The sequence below is a fragment of the Heterocephalus glaber genome, unplaced genomic scaffold (assembly GCF_053883595.1).
Source record: "Heterocephalus glaber isolate CG9 unplaced genomic scaffold, H.glaber_assembly_v1.0 deba00001118, whole genome shotgun sequence".
NCBI classification, from domain to species: Eukaryota; Metazoa; Chordata; class Mammalia; order Rodentia; family Bathyergidae; genus Heterocephalus; species Heterocephalus glaber.
The window spans coordinates 3,317,124-3,334,002 of record NW_028258196.1 but is presented as its reverse complement, the minus strand read 5'-3'; the positions used below and the strand labels follow the sequence as shown (position 1 = coordinate 3,334,002).

At 42.2% G+C, this 16,879-nt stretch overlaps 1 long non-coding RNA gene across 3 annotated transcripts; it reads right to left on the bottom strand.

Annotated features, from left to right (window-relative positions):
- Window positions 1-608: 608 nt before the first annotated feature.
- Window positions 609-16,232, bottom strand: LOC110347003 (uncharacterized). Of its 3 annotated transcripts, none has more exons than XR_002391317.2 (5): window positions 13,394-16,232; window positions 8,803-12,940; window positions 8,650-8,710; window positions 7,658-8,155; window positions 609-5,442 (listed from the first exon to the last, which is right to left on the bottom strand). It is a non-coding gene; the product is annotated as an uncharacterized LOC110347003 (long non-coding RNA). The 3 variants fall into 3 exon arrangements; XR_002391316.2 differs by lacking the exon at window positions 609-5,442 and having other exon boundaries at window positions 6,288-8,155; window positions 8,803-12,165; window positions 12,826-12,940; XR_002391315.2 differs by lacking the exon at window positions 609-5,442 and having other exon boundaries at window positions 6,288-8,155.
- Window positions 16,233-16,879: the final 647 nt, after the last annotated feature.

Genomic DNA, 16,879 nt, shown 5'->3' with positions numbered 1-16,879 from the left:
CTGGGCTGGACCCCCTGGGAGACAGTGTGGTCTAACAGGTAAAAAGACAGATGTAGGGAATCCCTTTCCACCATTTCTTAGCTGTGGTAGGTTGCAGACATTAGCTAATTTTCTAAGCCATTATTTTTTTGTCTGCATGGAAATGATACTAGAGCTTACCCTATGGAGTTACTGTGAGAGTTAGGGAACAGAACTCATGTGCATCTCTTATGTGAGCATCTGGGCAGAATAAGTCTTCAATATACATTAATGGTTACTCATTTTATTATGGAAAAATGAATGATATGGCAAGAAGCGTATAATATTTGGATTCAGAAAGATCTTGGCTAGAATGTATAAGACTCATTCATTTACCTACTGCTTATAAAAACAAATGCAGAACTGTCTTCCAGGAAGGGAATTTTGGAAAGGCTGGATTCTTTACTGGAGATGGTTAGAAGGGTAAAATCAGGTTGGATGTCACGGAAGGTAAGTAGATTTTTCTTTTCCAGGAAAATTGTGATAATCTATAAGTTGTCATACTAAGTCTTGAATTGTAACAAAGATATTCAATTTCTAAATAGAAATTTAAAACTATCTTAAAAGTGACACAGACCAGAAATCCAGCAGAAAGAATTTTTTATTCATATTTTCATGTGCATCATGAGAATTACATCCAGTTATAAGTCACTGATACAATATGACATATTCCATAATCTCAATAAGCCTAGAAAGAATGCCTTTCACAAACTATAAAGGAAACTGGGGATTTAGCTCATGGCACCGCACCTATCTGGCAAGCACAAGATCCTGAGTTCAATCCCCAGTACAAAAAAAAAAGGATAAAGGGTCTGAGATTCCGCCTTACTTGCAAGCTCACAGGTCAGCCTGCTACTACTTCATAGATGCTGGTAGAAGACACACAACTCCTGGGTCAGAGATGAAAAACAGTTTATTACTCACAAAAACAGCAGTAGTCAGAGTGTCAGTATTCATTTGTGCTGGTTCCTCAAATTTTAATTCCCAATCCTGAAGCCTTTCTCAGAGGGAGATGTAAACAATTGAATGCATAGTAGGGTGCATTCCAGGAGAACAATCCTATTCTGGGCTACCCCAATCTGTTACAATGGATGCAACTGTAAGAAAACTTTCATTGATATAGTGCGGGCCTGACTGTCCTTTAATCCAAGGGAAGGCAATATCTTTATTATACTGGACAGTCAGCAAGGCAATATTTTTCTTACAAGGGAGATGATTTCTGCCAGACTGATCACAGAGCAAATATTCTTGAAAGGATCACTGAACACAGGGCAGCTAGTGACTCCACTCACTAGACATCTATATATCTCATGTTCCCCTCCATAAATTCCCATGGCCTGAAGCTAAGCTGATCAGTGCAGGAGCCAGGGCTAAGAAGTTACTGAACATCCACTTTCCTGAGCCAGAAATGCCTCTTCCTCTTTGCCAGATGGTTTGGGGCTCTGCATCCTCACAGATGCCTGGATGGTGCTCTTGGCAGTGAGTGAGTGATGCCCTCGATAATAAAGAATGAGTGGCCATTTCATTCATTTGATCTCTATTATGTCAAACCAGCCTACAATTGTGCCACGCTGTGGGAGCATAGTGTCAGTGTTTTGACTGGGGGCCCCAGGGACAACCTGGTCAAGGGTTTAGGGAGATGGCAGTGGCAACAGGAAGAGGCAAATCTCTTGATCTGCCCTGCAGCTCCTCGTCTGAAGTAGAAGCCTGGCACGCGGGAAGGTCTGCAACAAGGTTGTCCCATGGACTCATTTCCCACAGCCCCGCTCCCCTTTTTTCCAATCTTTTGCATGTAGATATCCAGTTATTTTTTATTTTATTGGTACATTTTAGATATACATAATGATAACATTCATCATGGGGAATTTCCCCATTAAACCCCCCGGTCCATCCCTTGAGGATCTGTTCCTAGAACAGCATTAGATATCAAAACTTTTAACCTTAGTGAGGTTTTTCTTTTTTGCTTAAATTCTCTTATTGGTACATTTTAGGCATACAATACATTTACATTTATCATTGAGTGCTTGTACCTGTACATGATGTATCTTGGTTCTTATTTTTTCCCCATTCCCTGTCCTCCCTTCACCCCCTCCACCCTTCCCTATTTTCACAGACTTTGTTTCCATTTTTTCTATTTCTCAGCATTTTTCCTTTCCCTTCTTTCCTATCCCCTTCCCCTCCTACTTCCCCTACCCCTTTGGACCTTTTCTTCCTATTTCACCTTATCAATTATTCATTTTAATTGTCTTAATCCTTATTTACATTTTCAGTTTTTCACACCAGAAAAACTATTTGATATTTACACGTGTATGTCCTATTTATTTCACTTAAGAGGATGGCCTCAATATGTATCCATTTAGCTATAAATGTCTCTAGTTTCTTGTTCTTTATGGCTGAGTAGTGCTCCATTTTATTTTTTAAAAAGACAAAAAAAATCAAAAAAATACATCTTCCTTATCCAGAGTCCAGTAGATGGGCACTTGGGCTGTTTCCAAGCTTTAGCTATTACGAACTGTATGCTATGAACATGGGTGCACATACATTGCTGTGGTATGATTCTTTTAATTCTTTGGGGAAGATATCCAGCAGGGGAATAGCTGGGTCATATGGGACCTCTAGTCCTAGTTCTCTGAGATATCTCCATACTGATTTCCACAGTGGTTGCACCAGTCTGCACTCCCACCAACAATGAAAAAGGGCTCCTTTCTCCCCATACCCCCACCAACATTTGTTATTTGTTGATTTCTTGATAACAGTCATTCTTTCTGGGGTGAGGTGGAATCTCAGTGTTGTTTTCATCTGCATCTCTCGAATGACCAGTGATGCTGAACATTTTTTCATATGTTTATTTGCTGCTTTTATTTCTTTATCTTAGAAATGTCTGCTCATTTCAGATATGCATTTTTGAATTGGGTCTTTGAATTTGGGGGAGTTTGATTTTTTTCAGTTCTTTATATATTCTAGATAGTAGTCCTTTGTCTGGGGTACAGGTGCTAAAAAATTTTTCCCACATTCTGGTTGTCTCTTAGCTCTGTTGATGGTTTCTCTTGCAGTGCAGAAGCTTTTTAATAAGACGAGATCACAATTGTTGATTCTTTGTGCTAGTTCCCATGCTACTGAGGGTTTGTTCCTATGCCAATCTCTTCAAGAGTTCTACCTAACTTATCTTCCAGCAAGTTTAGTGTTTCTGTTTTAATATTTAGATCTTTAATCCATTTTGATCTTAGTTTAGTGCATGGTGATAGATATGGGTCTAGTTTTAATCTTTGGCAGGTTGAAATCCAGTTTTTCCAAAACCATTTATTAAAGAGGCTATCTTTCCTCCAGTGAGGGTGGTTGGCTCCTTTATCAAAGATGAGGTGGCTGAGTATGTCTGGAATTGTTTCTGCATCTTCTAATCTATTCCATTGATCCTCGGGTCTGTTTCTCTGCCAGTACCATGCTGTTTTTATCACAGTAGCTTTGTAGTATAGTTTCAAGTTGGGGATTGTGATACCCCCTGCCATGTCTCTGTTGCCTAGAATTGCCTTTGCTATTCTAGGTTTCTTCTGGTTCCAAATGAATTTTTGGATTGTTTTCTCTAGTTCTGTGAAGTATATTTTGGGATTTCAATTGGCATTGCACTAAATCTATATAGTAGTTTTGGAAGTATGGCCTTTTCACTATATTGGTTCTTCCTACCCAGGAGCAAAAGATGTCTTTCCATTTTCTTATATCCTCTTCGATCTCTTTTCAGAGTGCCGTAGTTTTCACTGTAAAGGTCTTTTGCCTCCTTACCTTAGTGTGGTTTTAAGTAACCTCTCCTTGAGGGAGAAAATTTGCTTTTTAGCCCATCCTTATAATTTAAAAAAAGTCAGGGCCAGGGATGTAGCTCAGAGGCACAGCGCCCGCCTGGCAAGAGGAAGGTCCTGAGTTTGACCCCCAGTACATTATAAATAAATAAATAAATAAATAAATAAATAAATAAATGTCACTCTCTTCAATTAAAAATAATCATAGAAAGCTTTACACAAATAGAATATGTCAGCTGCATTTGCCATAACATTTGTCACTATCCTAAGTACTTGACATACATTTTCCAATCCGTTAAGATTATTTTTCTCATTCCAAAATGAGTAAATACAGAGATAATTAAGTAACTTATGCATCTTACTACTGTCCAAAGTCACACCAGTTATCAGTGGCAGAGGTAGGGTTTGGACCCCACCCAGAATCAGAGTCTAAGCTCTTCTCCTCCCAAGAGAGACTGTGGGAAAACAGTGTTGCCCTGTGAACGGCTGGGTCTACCCTACAGGTTAAATTCAACTAACACTGATAAATTAATGGCTTTTGATATGTGTGGTAGGAAGGAAAATTGAATTAGGTTAGGACAGATGAAAATCAACTCCAGCAAACAGACATAGTCAACTGCTCTTTCAGCCCAGATATGAGGCAACAAAAGGCCCATCTACGGTGACTGGCACAAGGAACCCTTTAAAATAGCTAATGAGGTAGGGCTGAGTTTTTTACTTTCAAATATTTGAAACTCCATTCCTTAAAACCAAGGCAAATTACATCTCCATCAAGCACATGGTGATTGAGCCCAATGCTCATAAATCATCATTAAGAGGCCAAAATGTAATATTGCACCTGGCAATTTCCCTTCTGCAGGCACAGCTGCAGGGGACCCATTGTTCCTGTTTCAGAGACAAGACACCACTCAGCTCTCAGAAATTTGAGAACTGTCCCAGATTTGGGGTTTAGGACATCCCATATTACTGAAATCACCTGACTTTGGAGTAGCATATGTAATAATTTGTATTTCCTTATTTTCCTGGAATGACTTCAAACTCTTCTGTGCCTTGTTTGTGCTTGTGCTTATCAACACGCAGAGTTAAGGAGTAACCTGATAAAAGTAATCAAAGCTGTGCTTCTAAGGAGTATGCAGTCAGGCCCTTATGTATCTGGAAACCCCCTCAAAGTGTTTACTGCCCATAAAATTGCAGTTTCTGGTACACTTATTATTTGTGGCCCACTCAGCATTTATCTGGAAGCAGACAGGGAACCTTGTGATTGCATACAACCTGCCACCATTTCCTTCCTACACACGTGCAATTACATGCATATGTGCACACACACATTTAAAATCACAGAAATCAAAGGGATAATACATAATTTGATTTACATCACCCACTTTACAGATGGAAAAACTGAGGTTCTAGTATGTATTATAGCTAGTCATTATATGAGTTAGATTTCTGTTCTTGGTACATCTGTGTTGCTGTAACAAAACACATGAGCCTAGAAGTATATTTCTCACAGTTCCAGAGGCTGGGGAGTCTGAGATCAAGGCACCAGTGGGCTTAGGGTCTGTTGAGGGGTTGGTCTGCTGTCATGATGGCATCTGGACTGCAGCACCCTCCAGAGAGAAGGAGCCCTAGGTTCCTACATGGGGAAGGAGAAAGGGCACAAGCACCTGCATGGTTCCCTCCAGCCATTTTACATAGTACTCATCCCATCCATGAAAGACAGAGCCTCATGGCCTAATTACTCCCTAAAGACCCCACACTTAATTCTGCTGCACCAGGGAATTAACTTCAACATGAACTCATGAGAGGACAGAAACATGCAAGCCATCACACCCTGAGTGACAACCAGCAGACTCCACTTCAGTCTAGTATAAGCAAAAAGGAGAATATTACAACAAAAATAGGGAACAAAGACATTCATTTTTCTGGAGTATGTCTCAAGAAAACTCTAGGGTGGGCACACATTCAGGCACCAGTACCTCGCTGTCTCTCACCTTTACACTAGCTGCTCCCCTGTACTCAACTCTCTTTCTGTCCCAGCCTACTTCCTCAACTTCTCCAGGTGAATTTTTAAAACTCAGGAATAGATCTGCTTACCTAGCCTAGTTCAGATGTCTATCCCTCAACCAAACCACCCACAGCCCAGGACCCTGGTCACATTAGAATATGACAGCCTCCACTCCAGGAATGTGGTCTGGAGGAAAATTCCTAGGTGATGGATATGGGACAAAGTATTCCATGTGAGCCCATACTAGAATTTACAGCTCCTCGCTCTTACCTGAGCTACCTTTTCTGCTTCATCTCTCATCCTGTTATTTGCTAAGTGATTCAAATACATACAGAATCTCTTCCTATAATGCATTCACTCCTAACTATAATTTGTTGAGAGATTATATATTATATATTTTATATATATATATATATATATATATATATATATGTAACTATGCATTTAACAACTACATAATTGCATTTGTTCTTCACAGTAGCTTGGAACAAGGTAATATTAGCTCCGTTCTAGGGTCCAAAGATTGAGTTGTAGTAGACAGACAAAGTGAATAAGAGCCTGAATCTAGTAACTAAGAATTAAGAAAAGCACAGAGAATAAACAGTGAGGAAGAATACAGTGGCAGGGAAATAAGTGAGATCTCAGCCCTGAGCTCAAACACAAGAAGAGTGCACCTGGAGGAGGCAAACCATAGAGAGGGTCAAGACACCAAAAGCCACTGATTCATCAGAAGGAGAAAGAGAAAATGGAGCTATTTTTTAAAACCTGCAGCAAGACCAGCTTACAGAATTTAAAGGGTATTGGTTAGGGCTTTGGGTCCCATCATATCAAGGCCATTACCAGTAATTTCGTCAATTGTTTATAATGACTTCATGGCAAGAAGTTCTACAATTACATTTTTTAGAAAGAATGCAATTACTATAGTCCAAATCAGAAGTTAGAAGTCACTTAACCACATGCACCTTTGTATGCACTTGGATTGTAGCATAATTAAGCACCTTAGCCCTGAAAGCTATGTAAGACACACAGTGCTTGCTTTGAGTCTCATCTGGAAGGTGACCAGATGCATGGGGCACTGCAGGCCACCTGTAATGGAGGTGCTTGTGCCTTCTGGCTGGTTTAGTCACCGCTGAACTAGGGAAACTAGGACTAGGTCTACAATTAAGGAAATGCCACTCTAGGCCCCAGGGAACCATGTGTTCTTCAATGGCTGTCCCGGATCACTTCAACAGAGCAACACGTCAACACCCAAGAGGTAATTTACAGAAAGGGGCTGAGATTAAGAGTTCAATTCGGGCATGTTGCATAAGATCTCCTTTACAGCAGTGACTTTGAGAGATAGGTAGTTTCGTCTCCACTTTATAGATGAAAAGGCAGAGAAGTTAAAGCCCAGATCACTGGAGCAGCATGTGAAGGTGGCCCCGCCTGACCCCACAAGCCATGGCTTCTCTACACCAGGCTCTCTGGGGCAGTGTGTCTCCTCCAGCAGAAGGACTGTCCTGCCCAATCTCACCTGTTCCCACACAGCACATCCTGAGCTGGGGGTGAAGGAGGGTGCAGCAGACGTTCTAGAAGCACACTTCCTCTAAGATCAACCCTCCACTCTGAGTCTAGTATCAATCACTTCCCATCTTACTGCTACTGACACCAGGCCCTTTTCTCAGCCCCCTGTCTTCTGCCTTCATGTTCTTGGTCTTTCCCTCACTCATCCTCTTCCCTGCATTTCCCTCATTGCTTTCCAGCCTGCATCTATGTCTCTGCACCACCACACCTTATTCAGCCTACTTTGGTGATGAAATGGAAGCAGCCCTGGGTACCTGAGTGCAAACTGCTTCTGACTTACCTTCCATCTCCTCCCCTTCATGTCTGCTCCTTCTTTCCTTTTCCTTATACTTCTCAGTTCTTGTCTCCCTTGTTTCTTTAATTGAAGTCTTCTCATCCTTTCCCTCTTTTCCCTCTTTTCTTGTCCCAATGAAGCCCCCGTGCTTACTTCTGGGCTCCCTTTCATCCCCACCTGCAAGCCAAACACACATGACCACCTGCAGGGGTCAGAGTGTGCACCCTCTGCTTCCCCTAGCAGTCACCTGGCCCTGGCCCAGCTTGCTGGCCACACCCTGGCCTCAGTCCATCCCACAGGAAGCTTGGGGCCTCTGCTGCTCTGGGAGAAGCAAAGCTCAGAGAGAACAGAAGAGGAATGTGTAAATATGCATATATCCAAATATAATCCAGAAATACAGTGCATATTTTTAAATCAAGTTTAAAAATTAAGAAAAAGGGATAGGGATTTAGCTCAGTGGTTCTGCCACCTGCCTCGGAAGCACAAGGTCCCGAGTTCGATCTCCTGTACCAAAAAAAAAAAAAAGAAAAGAAAAAATTAAGAAAAGTATGAAATATTGTGAGACTTTTGTTTTCACATGCCATCCCTTCAATAAAGAAATTAAAACTATGAACGTTACATTGCCACTCAGACCCATTTTTTTTCCTGAGAATCATGGGCATTTTCATTCTTTCCTACTAAAAAGCAATCAATTAACTCTAATTCTTAAAGAGCTTCCTTTTTAAACAGGTTATATTCATTTTAAACCCAAGCTGTAATCACAAGAATAGTCAATGTGTGAGTAAGAAAGAGTTATTACATTTAAAGAAGCAGTACAGTAGTATGGGATAAGGCAGGGAATCTGACCTCCCTCATTCTGGTTCAGAGGAGACTATGAAAGATCTCCCACTTTGAATTTCTCAAGTAAATGAATTATTTGGTCATTCTTTACCACACAAAATTTGTACCAATTTTTTTTTTTTTGCTAATTTAAGGAGCTAAAGCAATATTCAGGTTACCTTATGTTTGTTCACCTGTAGCCTCTCTGAGAGGACCAGCTCTTCTGAAAGAAGCACACACCTGTGAGCAAAACAGGAACAGGTAATCGATGGCTTGGATCAGAGAAGCAGAAAGAGTGTTCACTTCTCGGGAAAACCCGCAGTCACCCTCACCTTATCAGTGGAATTTGAAGGATGCTGTTCAACACCATCAGCCGCACCACTGTTCATTTCATCATTAGGTAGCTTTTCCCCAGTGTTTCCAAGACGTCTGCTCAATAAATGCATTTCCCAAGTCCTTGGTCTCTGTGCTTACAAAACCCTTTAAGATTCTGATAAAAAAAATTTCTAAAATATGCTCATTTATCAGATATACATCCAATTTTTTTAAGGAGGAGGTCAATCCACTTGCCATAAACTAAAGTCTTAATTATCACCTAGCACCTTACCAGGGAACTGACAGCAAGTTGCAAACAAATATAGACCACAGATCAAAGGGCCCAACACATCAACTGCAATGAAGTGGTGCAGACCAGCACCCCAAGCTGGAGAGGCAGGAGCTTGTGGGCTGGCAGGGAAGAGGGCAAGAGCTGAGAACTTTCCTAGAAAAGAGCGCACATAACTTCAAAGTGACTTCAGATCAACTCCCTCAAAATCCTTTAGAACAAACTTCTGCCATCTTGTTGTGATTTCTTAAATTATACATTCTCCGACAGTGAATATCTAAGATGTGGCCAAGGCTATTTAGAAACACTTCAGAGCATGTGAGCATAATTTCATACTACATTATAAAGAATTCTTATGAAGTTACATGATTTATCTTTCCGAGCCCGAAGCAGTCCCTCCTAAAAAGAGAAAGTGCACTGAAGCTGATCAGTAAGCTCCGATTATTTTGGCTTTCTTTTAACAAAGCCCTCAGAAATTAAACATGTGCTTGAAGACCACACTAACTGGCTGAAGTAGACAGTTCCCCATGTGAACAAGAAGAGCTCTGCGCTAGATGGCTGCCTTGGCGAAGGGTAACATTCTCGTCACTTTTTTCTAAACCCAGTATTTTTCTGTCTTAAAGATATTATGTCTCCTAAACTTTTCTCCAGCTTTTCTTTCCAATAACTCCACTTAAGTAATGCCACAAAAGCTATTCCTTGAAAACCAATTTGTTCATTAGCCAGAAGGCTGCTGGAAAGCTGCTCAACTTAGACACGTAGGTCTGTTTCAGTGGAGAAACCATTCTTAGTCCTGCTGTCCTCTTGGGAAATTCAGAAGCCTTTCCTTCTTAAGGACCTTAGCTCAGTCTTCCTGGCAGAGGATTCCAGCGACGTGGAGTAAGGAACTGGCAACGTGGGCCACCTAATACATGTGTTGGAGAGAGACAGGTGTCTTGCTCCTTTACTCAGGGAAACCCCAAGGCCTTACCGACTCCCTGGGGTTCACCATCCTGTCAGGCTGGGTGCTGCTACTAAGGAAGTGCACAAGGTAGGCATCTGCTAGAGGCCACTTGGAAGCCCGGGCAGAGTAAGGACTGAACACCCTGCTGCCCAGGCATGGCAGCCTCCCAGTGGCACAACGGGGCCTCCCCTCCTGGGTCCAGCCTGGCACACGGGTCCTGAAGAGCGAGTCACGGATCCCCGACTTGTCACAGGCCACAGTGGCACGGTTCTGCCCTGCAGCTCTTTCATCTCTCTCCTGGGGCTCAGACATTCTTTGCGGGGGAGGGGGCTACACGGTGATTCACGTCTCATACTAGCCCAGGACTGAATTCAAGTCTTCTTCCTTCCCTCCAACAGGTAAGGGTTTGACATAAAAACTCGCCCTCCTTAGGGGTGCTTTTTGCAAGATCCCTTGAGCCCTGTTTCCATTGACATGGTGTCATCCAATGGCTGTGGGTACAGTCCAGCCCTGGCCGAGGCTCCTGCTGCCCTAAGTGACCACTCAAACTCAAGGAAAGGCTTCTGACACCCTCTTGGAGATGGCCAGATATTTATTATCTTTGAAATAAAATCATCTTGATTAGAACAACTAACATGTCCCACCTCATAAAGAACAAAGGGATTTGGTTCAGGAGACAGAAGACCACCCAGGGCAGGCAATTAAGGAAAGGCAAGGAGAAGAGAAGAGGACACAGGGAGGAGTCACAGAACACTGGGTTCGTGCTAGCACAGTGATGTGGCTGGCCAGGGTCGCAGCAGCTTCCTTCCTCTCAGTGACATGTTGGTCACACCCAGGAAGAGCAGCACCCAGGCTCCACTCCAGAGCACGGTGCATGAAGACCGAGTAAATGTGATGTGATCTGCTTGTGACTGTAATCCAGGAAAGGCAGGGGAGGGACAAAGATAGAGTGAGGAAAATTCATCACACTACTCACCCTCCTAGGACTCAAACCCCGACTGTTTGATTTTGCTGATCCCCTTCGGTGCTGGGGATGGCTGTAGCCTGCCAGCGTTCAGACATTTCTGTGGGTTTAATTATCCCTTGTAATAACTTCTCCCTATTTCTATGAAGAACAGATGATCAACAACACCAGCCCAGGGCCCTAAATACCATGCAGGAGAAAGACACAGCTCTTTCCAAGCATGGTTTATCAATGTCATATCCACATTTTGATGTTCTCACTGTAAAGCTTTAATATCAATAATAACAGCCTTTTCATTACGAATATTTAAATAAATGCCTTCCATCTGAAGCAGAAGTGATTATTATCAATATTTGGATGAACCAGAGCCCCCGTGACAGTTCAAACAGCTGCACTCAGCTTTGGCTCTGTAATAGACACAGAAAGCTCCCCAGTGGGAAGCAAGGCAGGGACTGATGAATTCCACCCAGCTCTTCAGTTACAGATTATTAAAAGATGAATTATAAAATTGGCGCAAGAATGGTCATGGACATTCTTTCTAGCTAGCATCATCCCCAAGGTTCTGATAATCACAGAGGAATCTTTAAATCAGAGAACAATTCAGTTCTAACTCAACCAGACAGTGTTTGTAAAGCTGCCATGCACCATCAGCACACACACTTCCCTGAGCAATTGTGCGCTAATTTACCAAGGACGGCCACATGCAGTTGCCAGTGGGACAAGGACAACACAGGATGCCATAAAAGTCTAAGCAACACCCTGTCCTGGCCCATGGGACAGGACTCAAAGAGATGGAGGCAGGAAGCCAGAGCTTGCAGGAGATGTAACAGACCTTGGACTGAGGGCAGAGGTCTCTGGGGTTCTCCTGACCTAAGGGCTCCAGTGATATGTCTTTGTGGGCTCCAGGTGGAATTCAGCAAAATATGTTGAGTCCATTAGGCTGTTTAGTGTTTCCAGTACAACACACTAAGTGTCTTTTCCCCTTCAGACTATGTTAGTATTCTCTGGGAAAACAGAACTTTATTGTGTTATATATGTTACTCTATTATATACAGTATTAGTATATTACATGCACACATGTGGAGACATACATATATATTTTTAAAGAATTAACTCATATGATTGTGGGAGCCGGCAAGTCCAAAATCAGCAATTCAGTGAGAGTTGATGGTTCAACCTTGAGTCTGAAATTGCAAGACAGGACACTGGGCAGGAGACCAGCCAGGGTTTCTGCATTACAGTCCTGTGGCAGAAGTAATTCTTTGGGAAACCACAGTCTCTGCTCTTAAGACCTTGAACTGGTTGGGTGAGGCCCACCCACATTTGGGGGACAATCAGCTTTACTCATCTTTCTACAGGCTGTATATGTCGATCACATCTAAACATATTATCAGGGCAACATGTAGACTGGTGTTTGACCACACCAAAGGGCACACCTCAGCCTTGCCAAGCTGACATAAAATTGACCATCATATCACTACTGCTCCAACATACTGAGTGAAGATAGCATAAGTGCACTGAGAGTCCACAGCACTGCATATGTCTTCTCCCCATGTGTTTTACATACAACCCTTGACCTTCTCCGGGACATAGCAATAGCAAGTGTCCTTGAGAGTGGACCAGGAAGGATGTGTGTGCCCAGGACTGTGTGAGCAGACTGGTATCTGCCTCCCGTCACTCCTTTTGAGGCTGAATTCCCTCCGGTACACTTGGAGCAAGAAAGCTTTTACCATCCCTGGGTCCTCTAATTGGTCTCAAAGAATCTTTGTGTCTCTGTTCACATTGCTCTTGGGGCCCCCTGAAAGCTATGAACATGGTTCCCCCAGACATGAGTCTATGCTTACCATCCAAGCATGGGCAGAGAGGGCTATAGGAGAAGAACCACTCAGCATCCCTTCACAACACACCAGATGTGGCTGCAACACACTTGGCTGAAGGTTTGGTGACAACAAAAGAATCCTGTAATATAGCAATAGAAGTAATACTGAACATGACTGCTTAGCAGCCCCAGCAACTTAGCAAGGTAAACCTTCTTAAGGATTCTCCATAGAATTCAGCCCAATTCCAAATCTTAATCCCTGTCTTAAGGTTCATCTTTTTTTTTTTTTTTTTTTTTGGTACCAGGGATCAAACTCGGGATCTTGCACTTTCCAGGCAGAACCACTGAGCTAAATCCCCAGCCCCTAAGGTTCATCTTTTTATTGCCCAGTGGAGGGAGACTACTTTTTACATCCTTCACTGAGTAAACCTGCACTCCTCTATAGGATGAATGCTCTACACCACTAAGAAACTCTGTGGATTCCACAATCCTCAGCAAAACCTTCCCAGCCCTGGTTATTGATCAGGCTTGTGCTCAGTGCCCTTGGGTGCTGTGTGCTTGGTATTCCAGGATAGGCTTCCATGTTTCTTCACCTGAAGAATATGCCTGTCTCCCAAAGTCTCCCTTTAGTTAATCTTCTAGGGTACTATAGATCTTCTGGGAAAACACAGAACACAGTCAAGCATATCCCAGGAACAAAAATAATTCTCTGAAGCAGTGGATTCCAAATCTATATTAACAAAGAAAAGTATTATTTTCAAACAAAAAATGTACCAAGCTTTTCTCTGTCCATGTTATGGTGTATAGTGATTTCGGTTTCCCTTTGCGCCTCTCTGTTCCTGATGGCCCTTGGGAAGCAGGGTCCCCTCCTGTGAGTCATACCCTCAGGCAGGGCTTTCACCCATGATCATTCCTCAGGATAGACTCAGAGTACAATAAATTCATACAGCACAACAGGATAAATAGATCAGATAGACCACACCATTTATTGTAAGAGGTTGTACCAGCCCCATAAGACTTCCCAGAGGGTGGGGAAGAAACAATATCTCAGCACATACACAACCTATATGTGGCACCACAGGGAGCCACGGTGTACTTGCTGAGAAGCACCGTCCATGCTGCAAAAGACTGACCCCGCTGTGTGCATGTACAGATGTGAGCACACACGTGTGTCTCCCATAAGTCAAGTCAAGTCTTTAGCAGACAGAACTTTCCCCTCCCAGGATCACTGGCAAACGGGAAGAGGACAACATAAAGATAGATTCTCCCACCACCAGCAGTTAGGTCCCTAGGGCTGGCTGAGAAGTAGAGCTGCAGCTCATGAAACACCTCCACAGTAACTGGCCTTGGAAACTCAGAGAATGTCTCTCTCACGCATTTCAGTTGTAACTGTTTCTAGGTTGAAAAGCTGTGGTCTAAAAAACAAAAAAATAACAAGAGGGATTGACTACTCTTTTTACAGAGGAAAAGTTATTGCAATCTAGCAAGATGTCTTTTTTTTACTTCAAAAGGTAAAGAACAATGTCAGAATTTTGGTCTCAACCTTCTTGATAAACATAAAAAATTCTGTCACATGAGCACATCTGCAACCAAACTCTGCTTTCTTGCTGCTACTGAAGAATAAAAATAGCATCTTTATAGTTCTCGATTGTATCCCAGTTCCTAGCAGAATGTCTGGCACACAGTAAATGCTCAATAAATATTTATTGAAACAGTGTGCTCCACAGATTGAAAGAGTGGGTGACTTTTAGTGCATTCATCCCAAATTTAGGGAAATGAAATTCATCCCACTTGTCAATTACAGTTTAAGAAGATTATCTAGCAGGAGGCAGCCTTCTTGAAATAAGATTCCAGGCAGAAATCCATTTGTCAACTAATGATACAGATATTAAGAAATGAGAAGCCTCTAGCAAAATCACTAAGTCCAACCTCCCACCTGTGTGAGAAGCAGCTAAAGTGCCATTATCTGCTTCCACCACAGGACAGAAGTCCTTCAACCCCTTCTGTTCTCCACCTTCAGAATCTGGTGAGAAAGCAGATACTCACTCCCACTACGAAACACACAGACCGTCGTGCTGTTTACATGATGAGAAGCCGTGCGGGTCCAACTCTTCTCCCAGCATTCAAAATGTTACCAGACATACTCACCCTTCTTTTGATAGAAGTCAACAGCTCACGCTATGCAAATAGTTGGGTCTGAATAAATATAGCATAGCTAAAAGTTCAATCTTTTTAATAATCATTCCTTTTTTGCTCTTAATTAGACTGGAGTTGAGCTAAGGCCTGTATCTTTAACATCTATGACAAAAGAAGTTGTTTAAGCAAATAGTATAAATAAGCACAGGCACTATATTAAGATTATAGAAAACCACATTAATCCTACTTGTGAGAACTAAAATTTTAAATACTTTTATACTGGTTATTTGCACATAAAAGGGTCTATTGAGGGTTTTGAAAATGAGTTTTATGTGTATTAAAGCATGCCTAACTGGATTTTCTCATCAATGCTCTTTTGTATTCTTTTAGTATTCTTTCCCTTAATGATACAATAAAAAGTGCTAACACTGAATTATTTTTTAAATAGTCTACATTTCAATTAGATGGTAGTTTAACTTTATGTAAATTAGTGAGGTTTATTCTATGAAAATACTGAGTAAAAAGAGCTCATGAATAGAAATAATACTTCATAACCGAAAAACATGAGGTTAAAAAAGTGGAATGCTTCCTCCACCAAAACCCATAACCCTTACAAGTGCCTCTTTTTGTCCTTTGTCCTTGAATATGACCGTGGCAGAAATAATTGACTGTGAGACACATTGAAGAGAAGGCAAAATAAAGGAAACGTTTGCTTTTTCTCGTTATCTCCATTCTGACATTTGCCTGGTTGATTGGCTGTTCCCTTTGTGGGAGTTAGATCTTAAATCACAAAAGCATGGAAAAGAAAACAAGAGCCAGACTATGTTTGTCTCCGACAGCAAAGACAGATGGGTTTCTATCTTGGTCTTAAATTGCCTAGAAAACATTTCCTATAATGTTAGCATTTACTTCACCTACACAGATTGTCCCCAACTCTCAACGGTTTAAGTTTTCTGACTTTACAGTGGTCGAAGAGCAACTTACCTCGGAAGTCAAGCTTTGATCTTTCCTCAGGCCTGGGCTGTGTAGCGCACCCTCCCCTGCAAGCTGCAGCCAGGGTGACACCAGGGAAAGCAGCCCATGCTCCACAACATGTCATGTTGCTGAGCTACAATGTTGAGTTGGTTGGCGGATTCAGTGCTATTTCACCTTCCAGTAGTTGACGGGGGTGTAACCCCATAGTGAGTGAGAAGCATCTAGACTTAATCCGCATACTCTTGTACATACTCACACATCCATAGTTCCAAAACTGTTGCCTTTATGTGTGACTTACATTGAAGACAACTGATTAGCTATTTCCAGAATTACTCATTTCTACATTTACACACTCAGTAAGCACTGGTTGTGTCACCCATTATAGGCTAAGCACGGAATTGTAGAAAGAAGCCAAGGCAGCCCCAGCCGAAGGAACTTATAGTCTAAGAAAGGAAACAGACCTATTTGTCAAATTAGTTCCACTTCCCCAGGGACAAAAGAGGCGAGCACAAACACCAGCCAATTCTGCCTGGGCGCTAAAGATGGCAATGTAGAAAAACCAACACCTCCTCTGGTTCCCTGGAAGATAAGGAAATTCTGTCTGAAGGGAAGAGGAGAAAAGGCATTCCAGCTAACAGACTGGCCATGCAGGAGCATGGTGAGGGGAAACAGGGTGCATGGTCGGTGGTAGGTCAGCATCATGAAAATACAATGGCAATGAAGGATGGATCAAGGCTGGAAAAGCAAATTAAAAGCCAATCATAAACTGAGCATGGTGACCCATGTCAGTAGTCCCAGCACTCAGGAGACTGAGGCAGGAGAATCTCAATTTTGAGGGACACCTTGGTTACACTGGGATTTTAAGGTTAGCCTGGACTATATAGTGAAATCCTGCCTCAGAAAAATCATAAAAGATCTTTTACTCTCTGGATTATTCTGATCCTTGATGTTCAGGCCAGGGACTCTTT